Source organism: Cyanistes caeruleus, chromosome 17, assembly GCF_971803275.1.
Source record: "Cyanistes caeruleus chromosome 17, bCyaCae1.hap1.1, whole genome shotgun sequence".
Lineage (NCBI taxonomy): Eukaryota > Metazoa > Chordata > Aves > Passeriformes > Paridae > Cyanistes > Cyanistes caeruleus.
In genome coordinates, this window is record NC_141717.1 from 5,253,576 (window position 1) to 5,268,512 (window position 14,937).

The 14,937-nt window shown below is 40.0% G+C and overlaps 1 long non-coding RNA gene across 2 annotated transcripts in view; it reads left to right on the forward strand.

Annotated features, from left to right (window-relative positions):
- Positions 1-14,937, forward strand: part of LOC147650026 (uncharacterized) — a 109,025-nt gene that overhangs the window by 24,560 nt on the left and 69,528 nt on the right. For both annotated transcript variants that reach the window (XR_015277269.1, XR_015277270.1), the window contains exon 2: positions 1,872-1,987. This is a non-coding gene — a long non-coding RNA (uncharacterized LOC147650026). The remainder of the gene's footprint in view (positions 1-1,871; positions 1,988-14,937) is intronic.

A 14,937-nucleotide genomic window follows, 5' to 3' on the forward strand; every position in this document is an offset into this window, starting at 1 on the left:
AACAACAAAACCTCCCCAAGAAATTTTACATTGTTTAAGTGCAAAGGTGGGGGAACTTCTCAGCTGGAGCAGCCATTCCATTCTTCACGCTTCAGTCTTCTTTTTTTTCTCAGCATTAAAGAGTTATTTCTGCTATGGGTCATCTTTTCAAGGAGGCCCATCAAGCAGAATCCATTCACTCATTTAAAGGAGAGGTGGGGGTTAAAGAGAATTGTTTTGCATTGATTAATAAAATCATAAACCATGTATCCTGTGCTTCATTTAACCTCATGCTCAGCAATAAAATGGAGGGAAAGGCAGTGAGCTTTGACTGGCACTTTATGGTGTCATCCTCAGCTCCTCTGTTTTATCAGTGCTGTTTTGGTCACAGATGCAAAATGTTGCACTAGGAGGATGCAATTGGAAATGCAGGGATCAGGTGGGAGGAAGGAAAAAAAAACAAAACACAAACCCCAAAAAGCAACAAAACTTCAACAAAGTATTTTAACTTCAGTGTCCTAAAACACGATTCGTGAGGCACACGGGCCTTTCCAGATCAATTACTCTTATTCTACCTCATGCTTTAAACCCAGTTGTTTATTTTCTGTCCTCCTTGCAGAAAGGAATTAAAGGAGAGGGTGAAAGAGAGCCAGGATTTGAGCTGTGAAACAAACTATACATAATCCAGGTCTCTTTTGGTGTTCTTTTTCATTCTGTTCCACTTATCATGTGACCAAATTTGTGTCTCTGCAGCTGATGAATCAAATTTCATTAGAAACTCAGTTGTCCAAAACCTCTGTCTCTTTCTCCTCACCTTTGATACTTCCTGACTCTAATTCATTTACACATTTGACTGTGCATTTCCTTCACTGTCCTTTTCTATCTGTCTGCATTTTGTTCCCTCTCTTGAATCCTTGCAGGACTCGTTTTTCCCCACAAGGTCTATATCAGCGCAGTGCCACCGGTGCAAGACATTCCGCTGATGTATTGCACCTATACATCATCAGAGCAACAGGGTTTTGATAAACAGCTTTCTAATACATCATTAGATCATCACTGATGGCACTTTGATGATGTATTATATTAGTACATCATCAGAGCACTGTCATTCCAGTGATGTATTTATAAACAGATGGTGCTGTCATGCAAGAAAGAAGGGAAAGCGGGAGAGAACATTTCACTCTGTTACAGCACAAAATGCATCCCCACCTCTCATTTAATGAGATTAAAGGCAAAGACCTTTTGAGGGCATAATTGTCTCATTAGGTGTTTGGCTCTAAGTCCATGGACTTTGCTGTGCAGCTCCTGGCAAGCAGGCACATAACCCTTCTTGGCCAGGAGCACACGAAGCTCTTCGATACTGATTTTATGTTTATTGTCACTCAGTCATAAAGGCAGGGCTATTTATCATTTTTCATAGTTGCATGCTTGCAGGTGTAATTAAATTCTATTTAATATAGGCACAACTAAAATGGTGTTAGTGGCAGGGGGAGTTGTGCTCAAACACTCGAGCTGGGAGACTCCAGCAGCAGTGGATGCACTGCTGGACACTCAGTGTCAGCTCCAGAGGCACCTTCCCCTGCTCTAAGGGCAAAATCTTTTGCAAACCAATAAAAGAAGGCAAATTATTTTTATTTTTAAGAGATGAAGATCTTGTTTTGTTTAGTATCACAACTGCCAAGATAATTATTGAATTTACAGTCAATATCAAACACTTTGAGAGCTAGCTCTGTAGGTTGCTAGATTGAGCATGTTGATGTTATTTCCCCTAAATTATTAGGATCATCAACACCATTTACTGGGTTTAAGCATCTATTGCTTATGTAATGTCTTGCTGAACTCTATTACTTAACTGCTTTTTCTGAGGAAGCCTTTTTGTTTTTCTTCTTCAGGTGAGGAAACTAAGAAAGATAAAGACCAGGTGAACTGTCCAAATGACACAGCTACCCTGGGGCTGGCAAACTCCAAACACTTTTAACCTTGGTCCTACAGAGGAGTGGTGCAGCAGGTAGGTCAGTCTTATTCCATGACTCATTTTCAAGGCTGTGATTTGGGATGACTGTGGTGAAATATGACCCAAGTTTTTCTCATGTTATTGTTGGGTGTCTGGTTTGGCCTTTTGATTTTTTGACAGAAGATATTTTTCGAGGTTCTTTGTGAGATTAGTCATCAAAATGAAAATTGTGTCCCCACAAAGGTTTCACTTGCAAATATCGTGTGTGTGTGTATATATATATGTATAAATATGAAGAATTATCACAAAAACATATTCAAAATATCTATCTGTATTTTAACATGTCAGGAAGTGAAATGGAGTGAGATTTGCTTTCCCAGTTCTCTTAATCCTATATCTTCAGATTCAGATCTTTTTGTGCAAGGGACTTTGAGGTCAAACAGATTCGTTTTGCACTGCTGGAAATTTCCCATGTTGAACTCTCGATGAATTGTGGATGAATGGAAGTGAATTTGTCCTTTCTGAGAAAGGACATTCCACCAAAATTGCACACAAAGGATGGAAATACATAGGGAAATATTGTACATGTTTGCTTCAGCAAAGATTCATCAAAAGAAGCATAAGCAAGTATGCTGCCTAATGAAAACCAGAGGCAGCACAGTGTGGTGTCTGTTAAAACTTTAGGAGTATCAGTACAGGGCTAATTTCCTTCTTTGCAGTGTTTGCCTCAAGTAGGTATTGTTCTAATTCTCATATTTCATACGACTTGTAAAGTCACAGGTTAGTATTAGTTTCAAGACCGAATTTTGTAATTTAAATAGACGAGACAAAAATTAAGAAATAAGAAGATACTGTAATGTTAATTCTACAGATGGAAAACTGAGCACAGAGAAACAGAATATTTTGCCTGAGGTGTCTGTGTCTGTAATAGAGATCAGGCTTAGAGGTGGGAAGATCTGATATGCAGATCTTCAGTATTTGGTCCTGGAGTGTCTGCTCTAATTTCATCCTGCTGCTTGGCACAGACAGTGGAAGCTCTATGTGTATATAGGGGAAAGAAAAAACAAATTAAAAGTGCTCTGCCACTGTACTTAATATGAGACTCTGACCTGGGAAATGCTAAAGCATTGCCAAACCCATAGGGCCCCCTCAAAAATTGTGTTCTTAAACTCCAAAGCTGGGGTGAGCTTGGGTCAAGCTGAACATGTGTTGAAATCCTTTCTGTGCTGGGAGAGGAGCTGGCTATGTTTTATCAGATTGCATTTTGGCAGCCCTGAAACTGAGTCAGAGACACTCCAGCAGTGCCAAGGATGAGCTGGGCTGGGTCTGCAGGAGTGCAGCCTGGGGCAGTGGCCCTGCCCTCTGCCACACCCTCAGGGGACACAGCCTGGGGGCTTGGGGACAAGCCAGGCTCTGACCCACTGAGGGCTACTGAGATATGGGGCAGCTGCAGCACACACCAAGGGAGGCCAAAACTGTCCTCTTCTGAGGAAGGCACTGAACCAGTGGCTCTTGAGGGTCAGCTCAACATGCCCAAATATCCCATGGCTTTCCCCAAGATGTGCTGTTCTGTGCTGCTCTGGGGATTCAGCCATCAGGACGTGAAAAAGGGAAAACAGTGTTCAGCAGGGGTGGGGGAATCTCATACTGCAGAAATGTGCTGGCCAAACAGAAAATGGGGGAAATTGGGGGTCTAATGAAATTCTCTGAAGCTTGGCATTTGGAGAAGGATGATTTTTGTCCATTGGAGGTAATGAAAAATACTGCTTGGCAATCACTCTTTAGCATTATTTCGTACTCAGACAAGGAAAAAAACTGTGCCAAAAGTGCTCATATTAATTTATGTAGCCATTAAAATGGAGAGCAATGGGGTATTCTCATACTCACAGTACTTTCAAATGTGAGGATGCCAACAACTCGTTTTACACTGGTGGGCATTTTGCACTGGCAGGGTCTCCCAGGCTGAACTCGAGTCCATGAGCTGCTCTATGATTATTCAAAGAGTGCAGCAGGGTCTGAATTTTTCTCAGCTCTGTGTGTGTAACACGCTGCAGCAGCCGTGGCATTTCTGAGAAGAACAGGCAGGGTCATCTGAGTCAGAGCAGAAACCTGATTAGGTGGTTTTGATCACACAAATGTTTTTAGCTCAGTAAGGAGTCAGGGGGTGCTGTCTGTAAATCTTCCAAAAGTCAGGCCTGGGAGACTGCTGTGACAGTTACCATAACAAAGGGAAATAACATGATGTAGCAGAAACAGGTTCCTTTCAGGAGGAAATGGTCTTAATGCTAGCAAAAGGGTCTCATAGGTCATTCAATAGTTCTTTTTTCCCCAATTACAGACTGTGTGGTTATCTGTTTTAATATATGCATTAGTATATTTAAAACCAACATTTGCTCAGCCAAAGTAGAAATTGCTGTCAGATGGGAATTTCTGATTGTTTTTTTTTACAAAACTGGAAAAAGGGAAATGTTTTCTTAATTAATCAATTCTCTTATTGCATACAACAGGTAGATGAAAAGGAATCTAATATTCTATTCCTGCTTAAAAAAATCCATTTGTTGGTCACCTTTAGGACATAGTCTACCTGCTATGGTAAAATAGCTAACTGGAAAAAATCAGCTTCAAGGAGATGAGTATAGGAGCAAAAAGTGGTGCTTGAAATACATATTTTGTTCTGAAGACAAAATTTTAAGATAATATGAGGATTTCTGAAGTGGAAGGAGAAGGTGTTCTCTGGCATTCAGAAGTGAGCTGGATCACGTAGTTAGAAGGGAGTAGACCATGAGATACAAACATTTCCCTTTATCTGGCACTTTAAATTCAGATTTTTCATGCTGTGTACAGTTCTGGACCTCCAGTAAAAGATGCTGATAGACTTGTTGGATCCAAGCTGAGATGGGCCCCAAATAGTCCAGGGGCTGGAAGGGAGAGAAGCCAAGGCAAAGAGGCTCCACTGAGAACAGTTAAAAGTGACTTTACATTTATAGCCCTTCTCTGGAGTTTTCTTCTTGGATAAATCAGTCATCATTCACTTTCAAAAATATTCTTTCCAAATATTACGTTGATTGATACGACCTAACATTTTCTCCTCATTTAAAATGTGAAGCCTCCCTTTTTGAAACTTCAAGATTTAAATGCTAAAGACCAAAAGTTTTTGGCATGTGGGCAATAGGGAAATAGCTCCAAAATGGATATCTGAGATCATGTATGAAAAGATTGAAAAGATCTTTCCATCTCAAGTATTCAGGAAAGAATTCTTGGCTATTTGGAACCAACACTAATTATGAGTAAAATGAAATAATTTTTTAGTCTCAGTTTTTCTTTGGGTTTTATTCAACACAAAACTTGATTCCTCAAGCTTTCAGGAATTATTTTTCTATATTGATCCAGGCCAATGAAATAAATTCTGGTCTTCATAATAAAAACAAAATAAAAGTGTTGGAGGCCTTAAGTACTTTTTCAGATATTAAACAACATTTATATCAATGTAAGAATGAAGGAATAGATCTGAAATTCTGGTCAGCCAGCTGTGTGTGTTGAAATTATTAGTGCAAATGGAAATCATGCAGTTTGTTACTGCAAATGGACAGACAAAGGGAAATCATGCTTTCTGTCAGGAATGTGAAATGAGATTGATACTAGGTAGTATTCCATTATTTCAAGATGCCAACAGTTTTGACAGTCCAATTGCAATTACTGGAGATAGTGGCTCAACAAATTGAGAAGGAAATTAGGTTTGATCGTGTGAGAGAGAATGCCACAGAGCCCTCCCTCCTCCTTTTCAAAGGTATGCAGATTCACCAGTGAGCTTTTTCCTCAACAAAAGGCAGGGAGGGGGAATAAAAAAACACAAAATCATTAATCAGAATTCTCAGGCACTCTTAGGAAATTGAGGCAAGTTCATCCCCTCCCCACAAATAATGTTGACAAACTTTCACTGACCTGCCCTGCTGCTCTGTACCATGCCTAATTTTCATCTAGGGCCAGGTTCAGGCTTCTCCTTGTGCCTTGCCAATGTGCTCTGTCAACTCAAACTGCAGCACAGAATCTTTGGCTCTTCTGGAGAAACCATCACCTTGATAAATCACTTTCTTTTTCTGACATCTCAGGGGTTCATACAGTCCCTACAAAGATCTTTCAGTTTACTGGAAAAATTCTTTTTCAGGAATTTCTTTGTGGGGGAGATGGGAACTTTGATTCCATGGCTGAATCAGAGCAGATAAAGATGACAGACATGGCAAGGTACATTAGGCAATTCTAAGTATTTGGAGTCTAGCTGAGCCTAGTTCTTTGCACTAGGTCTGCACAACTTCTGTGAAGAATAAAAGGAATCATACTGACATTTACAATATCGTATCATAAAAGATATTTTAATTGTTTTGATACCAGCATTGATAAAAATAAAATGTGAAGATGGAATCCTATGTTTGACATGAAGACTGGGGAGCACCCTTTAAGCCAAGTATCAAAGATGAAGCAGATGCCATTTTTTTCTGGGCCAGCTGAATTTAACACTCATTGCTATGGATTTAGGGAGGTTATTTTCTCAGATTCACAAAAGCCTACCATAGTGCCAACCAAAATAATAATCATTCACTAGTCCAAACAGAGAAAAATACAGTATTAGAAACATAAAAGCACATTGTTGTATCTGAACTGCTGATGTTGTGGTTCTGTAACTCATAATTTTCTGGACAGTTTCTATGCAAACAGATTTTTGTGTGGCATTTTAAAGTCTGAATTTAATGTTGTCTTTTGAACATAAGTGTTAGTGGCCAGCAGCTACTGTGTCTGTATGCTTAGATGTATATGATTAGCCAAGAGTTTTGTGACTTTATTTCAGGCCAGGATTTATACATGGGCCTTGATTTCTCTCATAAGTGAGCAGAGGGTCCAAGCCATGTAAAACTGTTTGAATTCCCCTGTACTGGTGTACCCTGTGCATTGCCCACAAATTCCTGGAACAGGGTGAACCTTCCCTGAGAGTCAAGTTTGTAATGGCCAAAATTAATCTCACTTTGCTTTTACCATGCACTGTTGTTAATTCTGGCTTCACATGCACAGCCTTTTCTCAGTGTGATAGAGGGTTTTGAAAGCTTATGCAGTTCAACAGCCATACAGCAATTAGCAGATACTGCAGTTGAAGAGAATAATATTTATTAACTTGGGAAAAGTACAGTGTCTATAATGTGAGTAATTGTTGCAGGAAACATGGAAAGCCTCAGTGGTGAGGAGCTCCTGTGTCCCTGCCATCAAAGAGCTGGGCCTTAGCTTAGAGCACATTTGTTTTCCAAAATATTCTCCCTGAGAAGTAAGAAAAAACCAAAAAAAACCAAAAAACCCAACAAACAAAACCAGAAAACAACAACAACAACCAAACCAAAAAAAACCCACACCAAAAAAGCCAGTGCTGTGGCCTGGTGCCCAGGGTGGAAGCAGCAGATGGTGTCAGGCTGTTAAGGAGAAGGCAATAATGTTGTTTGGTGAATGCAGCAGTGTGGTGCTGGACCCAGGACAGTCTCTCTTTTCAAATATCCTGAGCATTCCTGGCATTGTGGGCCTCTGATCACATCTCAGGGCTTCAGGAATAACTGTCTAAGGAGAGAAGTGGGCTTGAAATGTCATTAGGTGTAATAGAGAGGTCGTAATTACAACTGAATGCTGTGTGGTCATGCAAGATGTGAAAGTCTGAGGTGGCTTTGCTGTAGCCTCCAGGGACCATTGTTCTTTAGGAATATTTTAATTCATTGCACTGTTGGCAGCAGCTCAGCCCTCCTGTCACCTTGGTGGTGGTGGAGCCTTTCAGGTAGTTGAAAAGCAAGAACTGTGTGCAATTTTTGTATCAGAGTTTTTGGGATGACTCCGTGGTCAGTGCCCTGCTTTGTTCTTCTCACTGCATATTTTTCTCTGCAAGGAGTTAAACTTTGATTTTGGAGGCAGCAGCTGCTGTGACTGGAGGTGGAAGCAGAAATTCAGAAATTTCCTGTGCTGCAGCAGTGAAAGCAGGCGGTGCAATGTCCTGAATGGATGTAGCAATAGCAGGGCTTCATCAACCAAGGCTGAGAGAGGGCTTTATTTGTCTTGGGGAGGAATCACACTCAGAAGAAGGACTGTGCAGTGTGCTCTGTCAGTCTGAGTCTGTATCACTACAGAAGGTGCTTCCTTGGTCGCTGAAATTAAGTTAATTCCTTAAAGATACCAAAAACTGGGGTAATTGACCAACACAATAATAACATGAGGAAATAATTCTGGGACATATTCTGTAAAAGATTGCTCAAGTGATACTCAAAGACATGGAAAGCACATGCTTTCCAATACCCCAGGTACTCTGGTTTTTTTGCAAAGGGGACTTGGCCTGTCTTCCCAGGATGTAATATTCTGTCCAAAGGTTGTGTAGTACTGGAGTATTAACCAAAAAATTGCTGTAATTTGTGGTGCCAGCACAATCCAAAAACTGCAGGGGATGATCCATTCCAGGTATGTATATAAAGACACAGCTCTTGATGCTGTGTCAGGCTAACATCTGCTTGTTGACCTTTATTGACTTTTCTGTGTCAGGGAGTTCCCTTTATAACCTTTTTCCATTTATCTGCCTGTCCACTGCAGTGCTTGTTCTGAAGGATCAAGGGAGGGAGGATTAAATGTCTCTAAAAAGCTGTAGATAATCATAAGAGAGGTGGTAAAAGAGAGGTAGATTTTCACTTTTTTTAGGATTAGGTAAAGGATGAGACTTGCAAGTGTGTATTTTTGGGTTTTTAGTTTGTTAATGTAAGGTCTATTCTTTTTAAAGTAAATTATGAGAATTTTCCTAGGTAAGATTTCCACACATCAGTGGGAGGTTTGATTTAATGACCTCAAAGGGTCCCTTTTGGAGATGTTTCAGTCATATCTGACAATCTGCTCTAAAAATTACCACATGAGTGTTTTTTACTGTCAGCATAATACACCTGTGGGTTTCTGCAACATGCAACAATTTTATTTTGGACTAGAAGGATTTATCAATAACTCTTGAGAAAAATATTACTGATAGTGGTAGGTATTTTTACAGCACAGTCTGGCCAAATATTGGGTTTATCAGAGAAGATGAAACATACAGGGATTTTTCCATAAATAAATAGTTTTAAAGGTCACATTTTATTTTTGTCATAGTCTCTTAACCTTACATTGCTGGTAACAAATAGGAACACAAGTGACTGAATTGACAATTCGTTAAAAAAACAATCAGAATGTTCAAGACTTAGGATTATCTCTTGACAAGAAAGAAACATTTTTTTTTCTTGAGAGAAAAAAAAAATCATGGGTACATAAATCACAATTGTTTCTGGAACAAAAAGCCAGAAGGCATTTTAGATGAAGGCCAGAGGTGTCACCTGTACATGGAAATTTGAGAGGAGATTATTTGCAACAGGTGGTTAAGAGACAAGAGTTTATATTTAGAATGTCATGGGTTATAATTTTTTTTTATATATTTCTTTAGCACCCACCAGCCAAAATTACAATTTTGGGAACTACAGGTCAGTCAGCTCCACTTTGGTCTTTCTGATACACACGAAAGAAACCACTGTGAGTGGGAGCAGTCGTGTGAATTTACCAGGCAAAGCCTTCCTGGCCACCCTGGTTGATTTCTGTGGAAAATGACTTCATTCTGGATGAGGGGAGAGCAGAGAGATCATTTGTCTTGCCATCAGCAAGGCATTTGACACTGCTTTTCATGTAGTCTTGTATCAAGTTAGGACCTCCCAGTCTGGATGAATGGACAAGCAGATGGGTAAAAACTGTTTTAGTGGTCACAGGATAGAGGCTGGGGATTGTGCTCTGTCTGGAGCTGCTCACAAGGGGTGTGTGTGTAAAACACACGTTTAACATCTGTACAGATGTTTAACATCTGCATTAGCAGTGTTACAGGAGAGGAATTGCTCACATAGCCTCAGAGGGGACTGGAGGCACCAGCTGATGCAGCAAAGACAGGGCGGCCATCCCGAGAGATCTGGGTGGGCTGGAGGAGTGAGCTGGCCAAAACCTCCCAAAATCCCAAATTCCCAACGGGGAAAAACCTCAACATCATGTTAGAAAGAAGCCCTAAGAACAACACAGCAGCAAGAGCAGCAGGAAAGGGTCAGGATGCCTTGGTGGCCCCAAAGTGAGCAGACCCAGCAGTGTCTGGGCAGCCAGGAGGGCTGGGGTATCAGCATGGCCAGGAGATCAGAGATTATTTCCCTTTACAGCAGTCATTAGGCTGTGCCTCTAACACTGTATTTGCATTCAGGTCTCACAACACAGGCCCTGGTAAACTGGGGGACTTCAGTGTACAGTTCCCAAGGCTGGCTCCTTAAATTAACTCAGAGCAGTTTTTTATCTAAAAATTAGAATACCAGTTGCAACAGAAATTTTATGCTAAACTCCTCAATACTTCTAATTTTAAATCTGCTTTCTTTCCTTTATTTCCAGATAATTTAAAACCTAGATTTACCTTACTTTCTCATGTGATCTTTTGTTTATTTAGGGAAAAATTATACAAATGCTCCCAAAACACCCAGGAAAGAAATATATATTGAAGTATTATGAAATTAAGTGAACTACAATGTACAGGTTCTATACAGGGAGAAGAAAATGGTGATTCCTCAAGATTCTGATTGGCTACTGATGATGTAATTGTGCATTATTAAGTGATAATTGTTTTATTACAGTGTTTACAAGGAGACAAATGGTTTGTGAATCAATGCCCAGGGAGGCCACAAAACAAGTTGCTTATTGATTCACAAGCTGTTTGTATCAAAGTTTGCTGTTTAGAAGAGAAAACCAATGTACTCCAGGGTGTAGTCATAAGAATAATGGTCTAGGAAGGATGGAGTGTGAATTTACATTAAAAATTGTCTCAAACTCTGAATTATGCTTTTCTCTTTATAATATTGAGTGGAATCACATCTTCTGAGCCATGAAAAGCAATTCCCATTTCTCTGCCATTGTCTTCTGTCAGCCATCAGGTTATGGGGTTCAGGGAACTCATTCCTCAGTTCCTTAAGTCGAAGGACACTTTGTCATTAGTTCCACAATTCGTTAAAGTTACAAATACTTTGCTAAAGTATCTGCCTTTTTTTGGAGACCAGATTAATAGATGTATTCCCATTCTTCCAAATGGTGGAATACTCAAGAGTGTAAAATTGTTGGCCTACATGAACACAGTGCTGGACCAGCCCTTCTGTCTCACACACAACTTTCACTAATTTCAGGAACACTGTGCTGGAGTATTTACCAGTTTCTGATTTTGTAGATCAGTGTCTTTAAGAATTCATATTCATGGACAAGTCACTGAAGCTTAATCAATCGCCATCCATCTGCTGAACAGACAAAACCCCATTTACAAGGCTCTGCAATTTGGCTTATGTGTTGGAAACCCTTAGGAAAGAGCTTCAGCAATGTCAGTTTAACTTGGAACTAAGATTAAAATAGGCAGCACAGAAATAGATATTGAGCTTAAGCAGGGCAGTGTAGTAAATCACCTTAACTCAGCAAAATGTTTGACTCTTCATGGCTTAATAACACACTAAAAAATCCCAAATCCCTCTTCTCTCTAAATTCACATCACATTCTACCTTGAAGAGAAAGTTTCTGTAAAATTAAGTGACCTGAAAGAGGAAAAGAGTTGAATGGCATTTTGTACCTGAGCAATTCTGGTACAATGAAAGTATTTTATTCAAGGCTAAGAACTGGTTGTGTTCCTCTGGTCTCTGTGTTTTCCCTTTCATAAGATCTGCTCACACATTTGAGGGCCTTCACAAAGAGATGCTTGTGTTCAGCAGCTTGATCCTTTACATGCATTGTTTAGGGACTATTGCAAAAAAAAAAAAATGGTTTTATTGAAATGTCATATTCCGTTTCCTTAAGAGGTGTTTTTAATCTGAGCAGTTTCAAGGAAAGCATTAGCAGATGAAATACTATCTTTTAGCACTGAGGGGTAAGTGTGTTGGGTTTGGCTGTACCTAAATACAAGGTGGGACTTGATAAGATGCAGATATTCTCACAAATAATGGATTTCATAACCAAAACAGGCAGGATTTGAATGGCATCATCATACACTGATCAACTTCTCCTGCAAACTCCTCATTGCAATCAGCAGGAATTTTAGGAAGTTTTTAGAGACAGAATAAAGCTGTAATTTTCAGTATGAGATGATGACTTGTGGTTTTTTGCATCCTGATACTTGTGAACTCCAGACCTGGAATAATTCTACTCTGGAGCATTTTAATTATCCATGTGCAGAAGCATTTTTGGGATTAAACCATTGCTTTCATTCTTATAGTGCCTATGTTGGTTTGTGGTTTTATTGGGGTTTTTTGCACACAGTTAAACCTAGTAGAATAATTCCAACTTTTTGCTTCCTTATGAAAAATTGAATGTTATGTATTTCTTCATTTTGGTTTACTTTACTGCAGCATTTTGTTTACTTTTGTTTTATTTAAATCTCCATGAGCACTGTCATAACACTACTAAAGATTTCTGATATGTTTAGACCAGCTTGCAGAAAAAAATCACCCAATTAGGGAAACTTTTCTAAAGGTCTAAGGAATTTAAATTTCAGCTCATAAATGCAGTCATCCAATACCTGCTCTTAAGAAAATTATGGTTTTTATAGAAACAAGGGAGTAAAAATTAATTTTATTGGACTTGAAGCTATGGGATTAAATATTTTATCTTGGAAAGGAGGGAAAAAAATTCTCCAGTGTGACATCTTTTGTAGGAGTACTTACAATCAGATTTCCTCTAGTCTGTTGTCCATCTACTCAAATCCAATATTCCCTCCATTACATAACACACAGCCTGCTTCTTCTTCTCCTCCTTTGAATTTCAGAAGCGTTGACTTCTTGACTGTCTGTGACAGCAGAGCTTCTCCTTGTCTCCCCTGGTGTGTTTGTCTCTCCCTACAATGCTGGTTTACACTCTTTTGGAGAAGACAATTATAACAACACCTTGAGCAAGGCCTTAAATTTAACTCCCTTCTTGTATGTTTGTAGGAAGAGAATTGGGCTTGGCATATTCCCAGTTGTTTCCTTAATCCAAAATTTAGGTTTTCCAGTCTTAAGTCAGGTCCAGCTGATACTTGTCCTGTATCTTTAAATCAGCTTCATTTTCTCATCCCTGTTTCTGGAACTCATAAATGTCTGTTCCATGGCCAGGGCAGACTGCTCATTTTTGTCTCCCACACTTTGTCAGTGGATCTCTGCCTAAGCCTGGCTTTGGCTGCCCACTGTGCCACACACAGAGCTCCTGTGGAGAACAGCTGTTCCAGCTGTGCCAGCCTCCAGCACCTGGTGCCAGGATTGTAGGTGTGCCTCTGTGGAGCTCTGCTGGCAGACAGGAAGGCCCATTTTGGGTGTGAGTGAGGGGTGTGTGCTGGAAGCTGCTGGTTGAGAAGGAATGCTGGAGAGAATGTGGATCTGTACATTTTGGTTTTAATCACAGGTATCTCTCATTTTTGCAGTCAAAAGCATGGGAACAGGGTGAGCCACAAGGTGTCAGCTAATAAAGCCTTTTCATAGGCTCACAAAAAGGCCCAGAGGTTGAGGTTGGTGGCAATGTCTGGAAACCCTCGAGTCCAACCCTCCTGCTCAAAGCAGGGTCAGGCAGGGCAGGTTGTGTAGGGCACTGTCCCAGTGAGTATTGAATAGCTCTGAGAATGGAAACAACTCCCAGACTGTCTGGGCAACATGTTCCAGTGCTCAGTCACCACTGAGAGAAAAAAGGCTTTTTGTGATGTTTAAATAGGTTATCTTGTACTTTGTTTTGTGCTTGCCATGGCTTGCTCTTGCACTGGACACAGCGAGTTCCAGCTTGTCCTCACTGCATGTGAGTGAGTTGGCAGTGACAGTACAAGGGGGCTATTGATTATTTGTTATTAATGTAAGCAAAGGGACAGGTCTTCAAGCTGATAATTAGGCAGAGGCCAACTAAAGTAGTGCAAAATAAACATTGAAATGAAAGGTAGAAGACTTGAGTTCTGCATGGCAAAGATCAGCTCAGGAATGGAAAACACCTCACTGTGTGGCTGTGATCTTAATGAATTATTTGACTAGATGTAAAGATTTGATTTACAAACCTATACAACCCCAGGGGGCATGGTTAAAAATCCAATTCTTTTCATTAAATGAAACCTTTTGCTTCCAGACTAACCCACAAACTTGTAAAAATGGTTTGCAATGCTGCTTTCTTCATCCATGTGTGGACTGTGTTCTCTGAAGCATAATCCTTTAGAATTCCTTTTATGAGACTGTCACTTTTCTTCCTTAAGACATGCCCAAAGCTCCTCTGCTGTTCCCATCAGTTGTATGTACATCACTTGTACCCAGCTTTTGAAGCATCCTCTCATTGATTCTCCCACCTTCAAAAACTTGAGGAGAAGCTGCTAACAGCATGATGTCTCTAAAGCCTCCAGTTGACACCAGTTCTGATGTTTGTAAAGTGATTGACATGCATTCATGGGTTTATTTTAAAATCCCAGCAATTTTATGCCTTGCAGTATTCTCTATTCTTCCTTCTACAACAGGCTCCTCTAGTATGAATCACAGGATTGCAATATAGGGTCAGTAAAGATATTTTGCTGAAACTTGATTTATAATACTAGGGATTTATTTTATCAAAATAAAGATCAAATCAGAAAGGACTGAAACTTTATGGAAAATGAGTTATTGTCAGAGTTAATCAGGGAAAATCATTAATCGGAATTCTTCCAAGTGTTTCCCACCCTGGGCACACCCTGAAACTGAGAATAATGGCATCTTACCTGACTTTGGGGAGGAAAAAAGTGTCAGTAGTTTTTCTTTTTGTTTACTTGATGATTTGGACTGATGCCAACACATATGAGAGTCCAGCATAGTTCCTGTTTCAAATAACCCCTTGGAGTGATGGCAGTAGCACCTGGCTTGAATCATTTAACATGCCATTGGTATCACATGGGATTCAGAGATGCAGCCATTCAGAAATGCATCCATTATATTAATACATTGTTA